Genomic DNA, 14,336 nt, shown 5'->3' on the forward strand with positions numbered 1-14,336 from the left:
AGGAGGCCCATAGGAAGAAATGTGAAGTTATTCTCAATTTGCGATTCGCAATTTGCAAATCGCAAATTGAGAATAATTTCAAGGGTGCAGGGGTGTCCAAAGGACACCCTGCTGCACCCCTGAAACTTACATGTGTGCGCATATGGCGCACATACATGCCCTAAGGGCATATATGAGCGCCACATGGCACCTTAACAAATGCCAAAAGGTGCATTTGTAAAAGAAACCGCAAATTACCACCAACTACAAGTTGGTGGTAATTTGCGATTTGCGATTTCTTAATGTGGATTCGCAAAAAAATGCTTGATGCATAGCATTTAAGGAATCGCAAAATTGCGATTCCTTAAATGCTTGAGCAAAATAAGGAATCACAATATTTGCGATTTTGCACATACATATCAAAACACAGTTTGCGATTCGCAAACGCCGGAATTCTGTGAATTCCGGCGTTTGCGAATCGCAACCGGCTTCATACATCTGGCCCTAGGTCTTCTTATGCAACAAAGGTACCAGCAGCCTGAGTCAGACGATGCTAACAGACTCATGGGCCTGGGAGCTTTACAGTTAGTTGCTATTCCCCGTCCTAATGCTTTGACCTCTTAATGCTGTTTGATATTCAATAGGCCTGTTTATGTAATAATGTGATGATTGTGCGAATACTTCTCAAATTTTTAATGTGTTTTAATTTTAAGTCTTAATTAACTGAACAATATAGTTTTACCTTACTTAGGATGTGAATGGGGAGTGAGTTTTAAGTATTGATAGGGTATTCGGAGTAATGAAGATTACTGGTAAATAACCGAATCATTGCATCCTCAATCCATTTTCCTGTATCACTACTTGCTTTATGAGGATATACCCCTTACTTTATAAGCAATATATCCCACCTGATTTGCTCAATAGAAAACAAGATTCTCAATGGTTGCAAACACCAATTTTAATTAAAACATTAGGCGTAGAAAATCACTCAGATTATATTGGCTGATAATACCCTGGAACTAAACTCCATGGTATGAAAGTTTGCCACATCCAATCTTTAATGAAAGACAACAGTGGATGGTGTAGCACAAGTGGCTGCTCTACATACGTACAAAAAATAAGCCCCTCAGGTATTTAACCCAAGTAGCAGCTGTTCCTTAAGTGGAACTGTCTTGTGCAATGCTTGGTATGGCTGTGTACTGTGCAGTATAAGCCAAAGACATGAGAGTTTTAATCCATCTATTTAAGGTCAGGATAGAAGCCTTTTAACCATATCTAAATGTGCCAAAATTAATCAATATTGTCTCACATTTTCTATATTATTGTGAGCCTAACAAACAGACCCTCAGTGCCCTTCACACATCCAATGGGTGTAAAGCCTCCTCCACTGGAGAAACATTTTTTAAATTACTTCTTGTCTCTAACAGAGGGAAGACATCATCTTAGGATGAAAACCTGGCCCTAAAAAAAGATTCAGTTTATTCGAAAGAATCCTTAAATAGGGAAGTCTAATAGATAATTGTAAGACATTGGGGTGTTAGTTGGAGGGGGGTGAGTAACCACCTCAAGAAATAATCACAGCCATTTTCAGGGAGAACAAATAAAGTCACTAAATAAACATGAGCTCAACCCCTTGGTTGCAATGGCACAGCGCAGGCAGGCTTAATGTAGAGGTAATGTCTAATCTCAAAGTGATTAAGTATATTTTTATCAATACAATTAATAAAATTATATCTAGAGGCGACGAACCTTCGTAGGATGGGGCTGGCAGGTTAGTGCCGGTCATCCGGATGTTCTTGACATCAAAATGTTCCTAAATCCCTGGCTTCGGCAAAAGATAAGAGAAATACGCTACCACACTAGCCGAGGATCAAGAAACTGGGAACAGCACTTTGAGTGTAAAGATTCACTACAGTAGAGGTCAGCAACAAGTTCTAGTAAAGGTACAGTTGGAACTGGACAGCTGGGCAGTTGTAGAAAAGGGCCTCTTGCTGCTTGTTGTGTCCCTGGTGTTTGAATTGAAAGCCAGCCTTATGGCCCTTGAAATCTACTTCTTTGCCCTGGGTGCAAGAGAACGAGTAGCTCCGTATTCGAGGCTTGCTTCAGGTTACTCGCAACAGGTCCAACCCTCTACTGTTCCTTCACTGGCCCAGAACGTGTTCTGAGGAGGGTACAGGGGATGCCACATTTATTCCTGGCACTAGCATGTGGGTAGAGGAAATTACTGGTCACTCCCTAACCAGAGGTGTAAAAGTTCCTATGGGTAACCCTACACATGTTTGCAGCTTTTCTTGTATGCTCTACTGCAAATATTCAAACTTTGGCCATCTCTACCTAAAACCAGGATGACAGAACCTTTCTTCACCTGTGAAGGGCTCCTGCGCCCACTCCATCAATCAGCTGCCAGGTGACAGTTAAAGCTGATGCAAATTGGCAACCAGTAGCTATTGGCAGAGAAAAGGTAGCTTTCTAAAAGCACCTTTTCAACAATAAATATAAAAAAATGTATCTATCAGTATTGGGCTTTTTAAAAATGTTTCACAAAGTCCCCCCACTGACAGTGAAATATAGCATTTGGGGCTTTTTCACTGTAAGGACCTGTATCACATTGAACTTGCACATGTCCTACTTTTTAATACCATGAAGCCTTCTTTATAGACAATACAGCCCTCTTAGGGATGACCTATTAAGCCCCACTTCATCAGCCATACCGTCAACCTCATACTCTTGTATGCTTCCAGGCTTCGAAGGTTAGATTGAAGTGACACATATCTATTGGAAGAAACCACTCGCTCACCCTCGCCATCACTTACAATTGAGAAAACCATGGCATCCTTGGCCAAAAGGGCTACCAGAAAGAGATCCACTTGCTTTTTCCTTACATGAGCTAATTGTTTGGTTATCAGAGGTAAGAAAAGGAAGGATACAACAGTAGGAGTCCAAACTGGGCATCTATCCCCCAACAACCTAGCTTCTGAAACCTGACAAAATTGCCTCCTGAAAGACATTCTCCAAACTGGTGCAGGGCTCCAGGTGAGGCGGTCCGAATCTTTGACATATTTGTTTCAATATATGGGAAAAACACCTTGTTTAACCTGTCTGCTAGGAATTTGTCCTTTCCCTGAATATAAGTTGCTGATAGGGACATTAAATTATTCTCTGCCCAGCTAATTGTTTGGAAAGGAAGATCTGATAGGGGTCAAGGCCCCATGATCGACTGTTTGTTTATGTAGTATTTGTGTTGTCTGTCCCCACTATCGCTACTTGATTGTGAAGTAACTGAGAGAAGTGAAGAAGGGCATGGTACACTACCTTCAAGTCCTTCCAATTTTAGGAGTGAAATCACTTTTACGGAAGTCATCCCTCCTGAATCAACTGATTACCCAGGGTGCCCCCCCACTCATGACATTTTTAGGCCTCACCTGCGTAACCATGCCCTAATGCATGCGCTTTTGCTTGCGAGAAATACTGTGTTAAACAGAGATCTTGGAGCCCCCCCATTGTTTACCATTCGTGGGCTTCATTGTCACTCTCATTTGCTGCCTTCCAATTTGTCAGTGTGAGGTGGCTTCACTGCCTCTTCTTTTGGATGTGGCAAGACCAATTACTGATTTCTTATTCTGGATTAGGGACCTGCCGCTGCTGGTGCTTCATTGAGGTTCTACTTTTTATTTTTGATAATCAACTTTATTAGGATTTAAACAACTGCACAATAATTCATTACACTTAGCAGTGACGTGGAGGGTGATAGCATGCCGGAGCTGTAGGTATTTATAGAACTGCCTGGAGTGAAGGGGGTATATGCTTTGCAAGTCTTGAAAGGTACGCAGTTGTATTCCCAACCATACATCCCCGAGGAGTTTAATGCCAATTTGATTTAATTTCTGGAATTCCTCTAGTGCTGCCACCTTCCTCAGCCAGGCGTTGTGACACTGGGGCATCTGCGATGTGAACTTAGCTTCCCATTGGGTATACCATAGTGCAGAGCGCCATGCGAGCAGGTCCGCTCAAATTACTGCCGGGAGAGCATGGGGAATTGGAGCGCCAAAGAGCATTGCCCGGATATGGGAGAACCCCAGGTTTCCCATTTCCAACTGGTATACCAGCAATGAAGAGAAGAACATCGTCTGCATATAAGGCAACATGATCTTCATGAGAATCTTGCCATTGCCACCCTTGTATTTGCACATCACATCGGATAAGCCGGGCAAGTAGTTCTATCGCTAGGGCAAAGAGGAGAAAAGACAGTGCGCAGCCCTGTCTTGTTTCCAGACGGATAGGGAAAACATCAGAAAGCTCACCATTCATCAGTACCCGAGGCGACTGATTTGAGTTGAGCTCTCATATAAGCCTCCGGAAGTGTGGACTAGGGGTGGCGGAATTTGCATATTGGCGTTACGCAAATCTCTGCGAAGCTGTAAAAACCTAAGGGAACTCACGCCCAATCACAGAATGCTCCAAGAAAAGGTCACCCCAGGCAGTTCCATCCACAGGACCCACTTCACCCGTGGACTCCCTTCAGCCCCACTGGGTCAACAGGAAATGCTGCTGGACACTGAGTGGGACATACCAGACCCAGGGCCAACTTAAAGCCACTTCACAGCCTCCATGCTGTAAAAAAGAAGGCTAATCCGGGTAAAGATCCCCAGAGAAAGGTTCAACAGGTCATCTTAAGGCCCACACTGCTTCCTTTCACTTCAGTCAACAGAGGGCTGCCTCAATTTGCTGACACCTAGCCCGGCAAACTAGGATTCCTGAGGGCAGCCCAAACACATGTGCAAACACATGTGACGTGTGTTTACGTGTAACCATCCAAGTGCCCCTTACCCTATCTGCGTCACAGTTGCCTTATCTTAAAAGGTATACACTGTTGGTAAACACGCCAAGTCCATTTGCCAGGTGATTACCGTAGATGAGACACATGTAGTGAGACTCACCCAGAGTGAAATGTCCCAAACTGAGTAGTCCAAAAACCAAATAAATCCATGCGTACTGAATGGACGGAACCCAGTTGCAACAATGCAGTAGACTTTATAGAGTTCTTTGTAATTGATTTTTTACTGTACCGTATCTTTTATTAAACTTAAGGTATGAAGGATGTTTTAGTCATGTGTGTCAATCATATACTTAGATTATCGGCACCTGAAGACTTGAAGCTAGCTTAAGGTGAACCCACTAAGAAATGGGAAGAATATGTTTGCAAATAAGGACCTGACTTAGAGTTTGTGGATGTAGTTTCTCAGTCACAAATGTGATGGATACCCCATCACCCATATTACAATACCATTATATCATATGGCACTTGCAATATGGCGGATGGGATATCCGTCACGTTTGTGACAGAGTAACCTACCTACCAAATTCTAAATCAGGTCTCACAAATCCACTTTCGATGAGGATTGTATGACTTAGGGAAAAATATTTTTTTATTGCATTGTTTGGATCTAGGACGTTTGCAGTTGTATAACCAAATTGAAAAGAAAGTAAGACAGTTCGGTGAAGGAGATGTTTTATACATGCCCTTGATGACTTGGACATATATTTTGCACCTGTAGTTTGTATGGCCATGGGCAAGTTTAAAGTTTTTCAACAGAAAGCAGGTAAAGAATGAGAATGTTGAAGAGTATGTGTGCGCTTTGAAAAGAACTACCGCAACATGTCAGGTTGGTTCCTTGCACAATTAGCTGATCTGCGATCAAATTGTTATGCATGGCAATGATCCATTTATTAAATAATCCAATTTGTTGGTCAATAGGGTGTCACCATGAAGAAAGTCATTGCATTCGTTAACATTACACTATACTAGAGTAGTCATAGAGGAGGTGCAGGACAATGAGGTCATAGGCAGGTGAGTGGATGGGAATGATAATAGGTTAGGATCAGTTAAAAAAAATAGCTCTAGCAATAAAATCCACACAAAAATCAAGGTGGATGATAAACGTAAGGACAATAAAGTAAAACATTTTAGAATTGCAGGAGGACAGAACATCTTGCTTTTTCTAATTCAATTACAGGAAAGCGAGTGTAAACTATATGTGGCTATGGACGACCAGTCTCTTCTAGGCTGGATTCAGCAATGGAATCTAGGGATTTTATTAGATCCTAACAGTCCCCAGTCACTGTTTTTTGTAAAGGAATAGGATATTGTGGGATAGAAAGGTTTGGATGTTTTTCCTGTGGTTTTCTACCAAAACATTTGCATCCTTAACAGTTTATCACAAAATTATGTATGTTCCTATGATGTTCTTTTACTTTAAAATTGCCAATAAAGAATTATAACACAAATAAATAGAATGCCAAACAATGTATTCATAAAGTTAGAAATGTCCCATTTTATATAGAAGAAAGGCTTACAAAGGAGTTACATGCATTAGAAAAAGCTGGGATCATAGAACCTGTGGAATCTGTGTAGTGGGTCTCTTCATTCATTGGGGCACAACACTCCAATGGTGAGATGATGTGTAGAACTCAAATCCATCCTTACAGATCAATATCCACTTCCTAAAATTAATTAAATGTTGTCACTTCCTAAAGGAGTACATTAGTTTTTTACCATAGATTTAGACACTGTCTACCACCAAGTCCTGTTACACCCAGACTGGAAGAATTTAACAACATTTATAACACCGACTAGATGTTTCAAATTCTTAAGAGTTACTTTCTGACTATCATCAGCTTCAGGGATATTTCAATGGGTGCAGAGTAGGTATATCGATGGAGGAATATTGTGGGACAGAAATATTGCCGCAAAAATATCGTGGGGAAGAAATATCAACATCAAAAATATAGTTGACAAGAATATCGATTGACAGGTAAGTAATATTGATTACAAAAATATCTTTGTAATAAATATCGTTTACAAAAATATAGTTTACAAAAATATCGATTTATTAATAATTTTATGTATTTTAGTGTTTTTAATGAGAATCGTTTGTCATTTTATTATATGTTTTAGAGTTTTACTAGTTATTATTTATTATTTTAAGTTTAATTCTGCGATTTTAGTTCAGTAGCGGGTTGTGGATTTATAGGGGAATAGGGTGGGAAGTAATTTAATTTTATAAAATGTATTGAATAATTAATGTGTTAATAGTTTAATAATTAGTTGTTAAATAATTTCAATTAGTCAATTAATAAGTATTTAGGTTAATTGTTTAATTAATTTTAGGTGTGTGTCGTGGTGTTTATGTGTAAATTGTGTGAAGGGTGGTAAGTAATTAATTTTTTTATTGATCAATTATTAAATACATTTTAATTAATTAACATTAATTCATTAGTAATTATTAATTGTTATTGTGTTATTAATTTTAGGTGTGTGTTTTGGTGTTTATATGTGTAAATGGTGTGAAAGGTGGTAAGTAATTCATTTTTTACTGATTAATTAATAAATAATAACAAATTAATTTTCATTGATTAATTAGTAATTATTCAATTTAATTGTGTAATTAATTGTAGGTGTGTGTTGTGGATGTTATAGTGTTAAATAATGTGTAATTAATTATTTTTTTATTATCTTTTTTAATAACATATTTATAGGTATATAATAATTATGTTAATATAGGAAATTACATTTTATAAAGATGTTGATGTTTTTTTTATTGTTTTGGGATCCAGCGCTTTCACTACTGTTGCACTCACTGGAGTGGGAATAGTAATTTTTACCCATTCGCTATCCAATGCTTCCCCTACTGTTGCACTCACTGGAGTGGGAATAGTCATTTTTACCCCTACGCTATCCAATGCTTTCTCTACTGTTCCACTCATTGGAGTGGGAATAGTAATTTTTACCCTTCCGCTATCCAGCTCTTTCCCTACTATTGCACTCGCTGGAGTGGGAATAGTAATTTTTACCCTACGCTATCCAACGCTTTCCCTACTGTTGCACTCACTGGAGTGGGAATAGTATTTTGTATCCCTCCGCTATCCAGCGCTTTCCCTACTGTTGCACTCACTGAAGTGGGAATAGTAAATTTTATCCCTTCACTATCCAGCGCTTTCCCTACTGTTGCACTCATTGGAGTGGGAATAGTAATTTTTACCCCTACACTATCCGGCTCTTTCTCTACTATTGCACTCACTGGAGTGGGAATAGTAATTTTTACCCCTTCGCTCTCCAACGTTTTAACTACTAATGTTTTTATTTTGTTATTAAATGTATGTATTATATTTTTTATGTGTTAATTAAATATAGAATATTTTATTTGAAATTATTTATATATGTGTTTATTTTATTTTTATATAAGTAAAAAAATTATAAATTAAATAAAGATAATAGTAATGAAATTTATTTTAGTAAATATGTGCATATGTACACATTTTTTGTGTTTATATTTATTAAATTAAGTTTATTTGTTATAATTAGTTAAAATATATTACATTTAATTTATTTTGTTAATAATAATAATATTATTTAATTAAATTATTTTAAGTGATGTTATTTTTTAAAGTCAATATTTTTTACATCTATATTTTTTACTTCGCTATTTTTCAGTCGATATTGCGATACTTACCTGTTTAAGTTTAGGGAATCGATATTTTTGTAACCGATATTTTTACATCAATATTTTTTTCATCTATATTTTTCTAATCGATATTAAAACATGGAACCATTTCAATGATTACTGAGCATTCGCTTTAAAGGTGTAAGTAGAGTAATCTTTTTCCAGGACATACTGGCTATGGGAACATTTAAATGTGAACATGACAAGAAGCTGAAACAAGTCTTAAGAGTTTTGGAGAGGAAAGGTCTCACAGCAGGATTCAGCAAGTGTGAATTCGAAAGGGATCAAGTTACATATTTGGTCCATGAAATGAGCAAGGATGTATTAAGCAACAAGATAGAATAAAATTACTCTCAATTACACAAGCTGGCATGATCAAATAATTATTTGTAATTCCACTAACCCTGGGCGTCCGAATCGGCTACGCCCACGGAGTAGGCGTAGTGTTGCCTCCTACGCATTTTGCGTAGGCAGCGTAGCCGACAACACTACGCCCACTCCGTGTGCGTAGCCGAGTCGGCCGCCACCCGCCTCCCTCCCACCCTCCCCTACATACATTATCTAAGCAAAATACGCGTATTAAAGCAATTTTAAAGCACTTACCGTGTCCGGGGCTCGTCCGGGGCTCCCTCTTGGAATAGCGTCCCTACACAGATACCAATGCGCATGCGCGGCCGCCCGCGCATGCGCATTTCTCGGGAGAAATGCGCATGCGCGGCCGCCCGCGCATGCGCATTGGTATCCATGATGACGCGATTCCAAGAGGGAGCCCCGGACGAGCCCCGGACACGGTAAGTGCTTTAAAATTGCTTTATTAAGGGTATTTTTCTTAAATAATGTATGTAGAGGACAGCGGGAGGGAGGTGCGTAGTGGGGCTACGCGGAGTGCGGGAGTGGGCGTAGCTTCTCGCCCACTCCGCGTAGCTCCGCGTAGCTCCGCGGAGCCCCACTACGCCCAGGCTTAAATTCCACATCAAAGAGTAACAAAGACTAGCTAGAAGTACTCTGATTACTCTGGCCTAAATAAAATTACTCCCAGGCCTAGCAATGATGCATGTTAACAAAGGTTAGTCTGAAAAGAAAGTCGTATCTTCTGGAAAGTAAGGGTTGATTTACTGTGGAAAATTACATGTGGGTGAGGTGCGATTGGGTTATTCCACTGAATGGCTTGAGGAGTAAAATTCTTAATGTATGTCATGAAGACCATTTAAGTATAATAAAGGCAATGTGTAGAATAAAAGAAATATGTACTGTGGCCAGGTTAAAGGTGTGGACAGAAAATTCTGCAAGTGTGTAGACTGCAACAACTGTGAAAAAAATCAGAATACTTTTCTTTCATCATTGGGGCCGATTCCGATCTGGGTCGGAAAGCACTCCGACCGAGCCGGATCCAGGGTGTTTTCCGACCAATCTGGACTCCTGCAGTCCGACCGAGCGAGTACGATGCGGCCGTATGCTGTCGGACTCGGTTCGTTCGGACTCCCAAAAAAGTAAAGGAGAGCAGGTCGTAAGACGCGTACATGGGCTCCCATTGACTGAATGGGTACGTTGCGGACAAGTGCGCCCCCTACAATGGGTACGTGTCGGTGCCATCCACACCGTACATGCCTGTGTTGGGGAGACCCATAGGTCTCCCTCTGTGTCCGAGTCATAAGGCTGCGGGTAACAGAGGGTCCGACGTGGACCCCCTAAGTCCAACTCAGAGAGCTATTGCGAGCCGGACGCTCCGACTCGATCCGGCTGTCCGAATCGAGTATCGTACTAGCTCGGTTGTGAAACGTCTCCATTGCACACCACGGTTTGCTTGTGACCGAGTCGTACGGTGCGGTTCGGACCCGGAAACAATTCGGATGGAGATTTTGCGCTTGTTCGCATCGGACGTCAACGTCCGGACCCGTGTACGACTCAGTTGGAAATTCAGCCTCTGAATCGGATCCGCTAATGACGAACCCGATTCGGTGCCCTTTCGACCGAGATTGGAATCGGCCCCATCGTGTCTGATTCCAAGTCCTAACCTGCTGTGGGAAAGAGTCAGTGTTTAAATGATGGTACAAGTATGTGAGGATCATAGAGAATGTAGCTAAATTGTTGTGATTATGGACCACTTTTCCAAATAACCAGAAATTGAGGAAATTTGTAAGGCTGAGAGTGAGTCCATATTAAGGACCCCATTAGGATTGCCTGCCCACCATCCTCGTGGAAAACGGGACCGCCCGCGATCTGACCATTATGATGCGCCCGCCACACTGGCGGGCGCATCATTGATTTATAACATTGCGGCGGGCGGTTTTCACACCAGCACCCGCCACAATGTTATAAATGCATGGTATGCATTTGCATACAGGGTGCCTGCGCATGGGGGGTACCTATGGTACCACAGGTACCCCCTATGTGCACCCCCTATGTGCACCCCCCTCCTCGCCTTCAGCATGGTGCCCCGCAGTGGGCCCCCAAAGTAAAGACCGCCTGCCTTTCCATGGCGGCATTGCCACCACAGAAAAGCATCTCCCAAAGCCCATCCTAATATGGCCGGCGGTGTCTGATAGACACCACCACCATATAAACCCTTTTCTGCCCTGGCCGCAAGGCGACCGGGGAGGAAAAGCGGCAGACGGTGTTTCCGTCCGCCGCGGCCCCCCCGCCATAGTAATATGGCAGTGGGAAATGGGTGGCGGGCGGGCAAGGATGTCGGGCCGTACGCCACCGCCCGAAAGGCGGTGGCGATCCGCCCGACATCCTAATGGGCCCCTAAATTTCTTGGACAAAGCATTCTTGCAGAAAGGTTTACCGAAATGTATATGAAGTGATGATGGTTCCAAATTTTTATTGGATAAGTTTCAAGAGTTTGTGAAGAGAAATGTAATTAGACATAAAACTACCTTCATTTATCACCCTGAGGGAAATTTAACTGTGGAGCACTTCAATACGGTGATAAATGGCATAATTCACTTGACTAGGAATAATAAACTCAAGTGGGAGAAATGAGCGATGAAAATGATTTATGCCTGCAGAATGACTATCTCAACAAAAAGAAAGGGGGGGAGGGGCAGAGGCTCACCGAAAGGAGAGAAAAGGAAATAGTCCTGGGTCTAGAACCCACTGGTCAGAGGCAAGCACATGTCTTGTCTCTTGTTGCCCTCACACACCCCGAAGGATGTCATGCTTCATCATCGATCGTTTGCTCCTCGTCGGGCCGGCGCTGCAACGCCCTACGGGTCCTCCAAAGGGTCACTTTAGTGGAGACCTTTTGAGAACAGCCGTATGATGCGTGTGGGTGTGTGGGGTGAGTCCTATGTGAAGGGTGACCAGTGGGTTCTAGACCTAGGACCATTTCATTTTCTCTCTTTTTGGTGAGGGAGTGACCCTTGTCACCCCTACCTCAGGAACAGTGACCCCCTGCAAAATTTCACCTTGCAATGTGAATGGTCATAACCTATTTGTATTAATGAGAGTAATAGTGTATTTTGCAAGAGACAACTTTAGTTGAATGACGGAGTCAAGACAGGCTGAATAGTCATCTGAAATTGTCAGGCGAAACATTTCCTGTACAAAAGAAGCTCGTAAATCTTGATTTGAGAATAAACGGGGTATTTAGGAAGTGAAATTGGAGGATGATGATTGAGTTAGAATGAAGAAGAACTGCATAGAGCATAAGCGAGATTGTAAATATACCCAACCACTGAAGGTGGAAAATTTGTTTTGCAATCCTGCAGTCTTTATTAATTGTAAAGTCTGGCACATGACTAGAATGTCAAAGTGCAACTTGGGCACGATAGTGGATGATGCCATGGAGCGTTACTTGGGCTGGAAGGATGGGGAAAGTTGGCTGAAACCCCTTCCAGAAAGGTTTGTGCTTTGAAAATACCAGAAATGAATGTTCTCACTGAGACGAATGACATATGTCAAACAGGAAGAATTAGAATGGTTATTATGAAGCCAAATACGTTTCAAAATGTTCTTTTTGTGCTTAGAACTCATTTGTTTTTGTTTTTTTTGTTTTTTATTTATCCCTTCATGTTCTATCTTTTATGCAAATTTCTTACCTTCCATTAAAGGAGGAAGATGTTTTGTGTTGTGCTTTAAATACTTTATACTTTGCTCCCTCCCGACCACCACAGGTTGGACTAGATAATGTTCTATTCTATTGCCTTTTTTCAAGTTCTGAGAATGTTGGGTAGATGAAGTTTAGTGCCCAAGGGTGAAGAGCAACTTTTACCCATGGCTGAATTAAATAACCGTTTAATTGATTTGTGTAATCTTTATGCAATACCTGAGTTATAGCCAAGTATGTTACTGGACCTACTGAGTAAGTATTATGCATTGGAATGGAGTCTTAAACTTACGACACTGAAGAATGAAGCAAAGTCTAAATTTATTAAAAAGAGCGTCAACAGCCTACATAAATTTAAAATAAATGAATATGAAGGCGGGGATAAAATTGGGAAAATTCTAGCGTATAAAACAGCGGAAGACAGAGCAGGTGCTACAATCACTAACATTCGGGGGAGAGGGAACAAAATATACAATACACCCCAAGACATACTAGAACAATTCGCTGACTACTATAAGAATCTATATACTCCAGAAATAACCCCCAGCTTAGACGACATACAAAAATATACTGAAAAATATCTCATAGACACTCAAAATATCACTGAAATAGACTCACTGTCTGATGAGATAACTATGTTAGAACTTCATCAAGCCATCTCCCTATTACCCTCAGGAAAAGCAGCAGGGGAAGATACTATACCCTTAGAAATATACAAAATATGCTTAAAAGAGCTTGAACAACCCTTGCTAAAAGTAATTCAACATGTAGGCCTAGAAGGGAAAACACCACAATCCTGGAATAGGGCTAAAATAATATTTTTTCTGAAGAAGGACAAACCAAAAGAGGAGAGAGGGTCTTATCGCCCAATTTCGTTGATAAACACAGATGCAAAAATCTTTGCAAAAATCCTAGCTCTAAGACTGGCCCCCATCATGCCCATGATTATCCATCCGCAGCAACATGGCTTCATTACTGGGAGAGACACTACCATACACGTAAACACGGCCATAACAGCATTTGACGCTGCGGAGACCAACTCCACCCCACTCGGTATGATTTTGCTAGATGCTGAGAAAGCTTTCGACCGAGTGGGATGGGATTTTCTCTGGTGCGTACTATCTAAATTAAGGTTTGGCGGGGAATTTCTGAAATGTATCAAAGCACTATATGATAAACCAACTGCATTTACCAGCTATGGGGGGTTGGTATCTTCAGACTTCAGGATTTTAAGAGGAACTAGACAAGGCTGCCCTCTCTCACCTCTTTTATTTGCACTTTCTTTAGAACCTTTTTTGTTGGCTCTTCAATCCCAAACTCAGATTATACCGTTTAAATCAGGACACCAAGAATTAAAAATAACAGCATATGCTGACGACATAGCGGTTTACACGGAAGATGTAGTAGAGGCTCAAAAAGGAATAATTTTAGAAGCTGAGGAATATGGCAAAGTGGCGGGTTATAAATTAAACTTACAAAAAACACAAATAATAGTTAACTATGCCCCTCCTGTGGCGATGCCTGAGATACGCAAAATAGCCACTTATTTGGGAATAAAAATAACAGCTAATATACAAGACATTAATAAAATAAATTACGATGAATTAATCAAAACTACTAGACTACAGCTAAAGAAATGGCACAGGCTACCCCTCAATATAATTGGCAGAATAAATTTGATTAAAATGAAGGTATTACCTAAGTTTATATACTTATTCCGATCTATACCATTAGCACTAAATAATCAATTCTTTAAGAAGTTGGATGGAATATTCAGCAGCTTTATATGGGGTTATAAAAAGGCG

The sequence above is a fragment of the Lissotriton helveticus genome, chromosome 4_2 (assembly GCF_964261635.1).
Source record: "Lissotriton helveticus chromosome 4_2, aLisHel1.1, whole genome shotgun sequence".
NCBI lineage: Eukaryota > Metazoa > Chordata > Amphibia > Caudata > Salamandridae > Lissotriton > Lissotriton helveticus.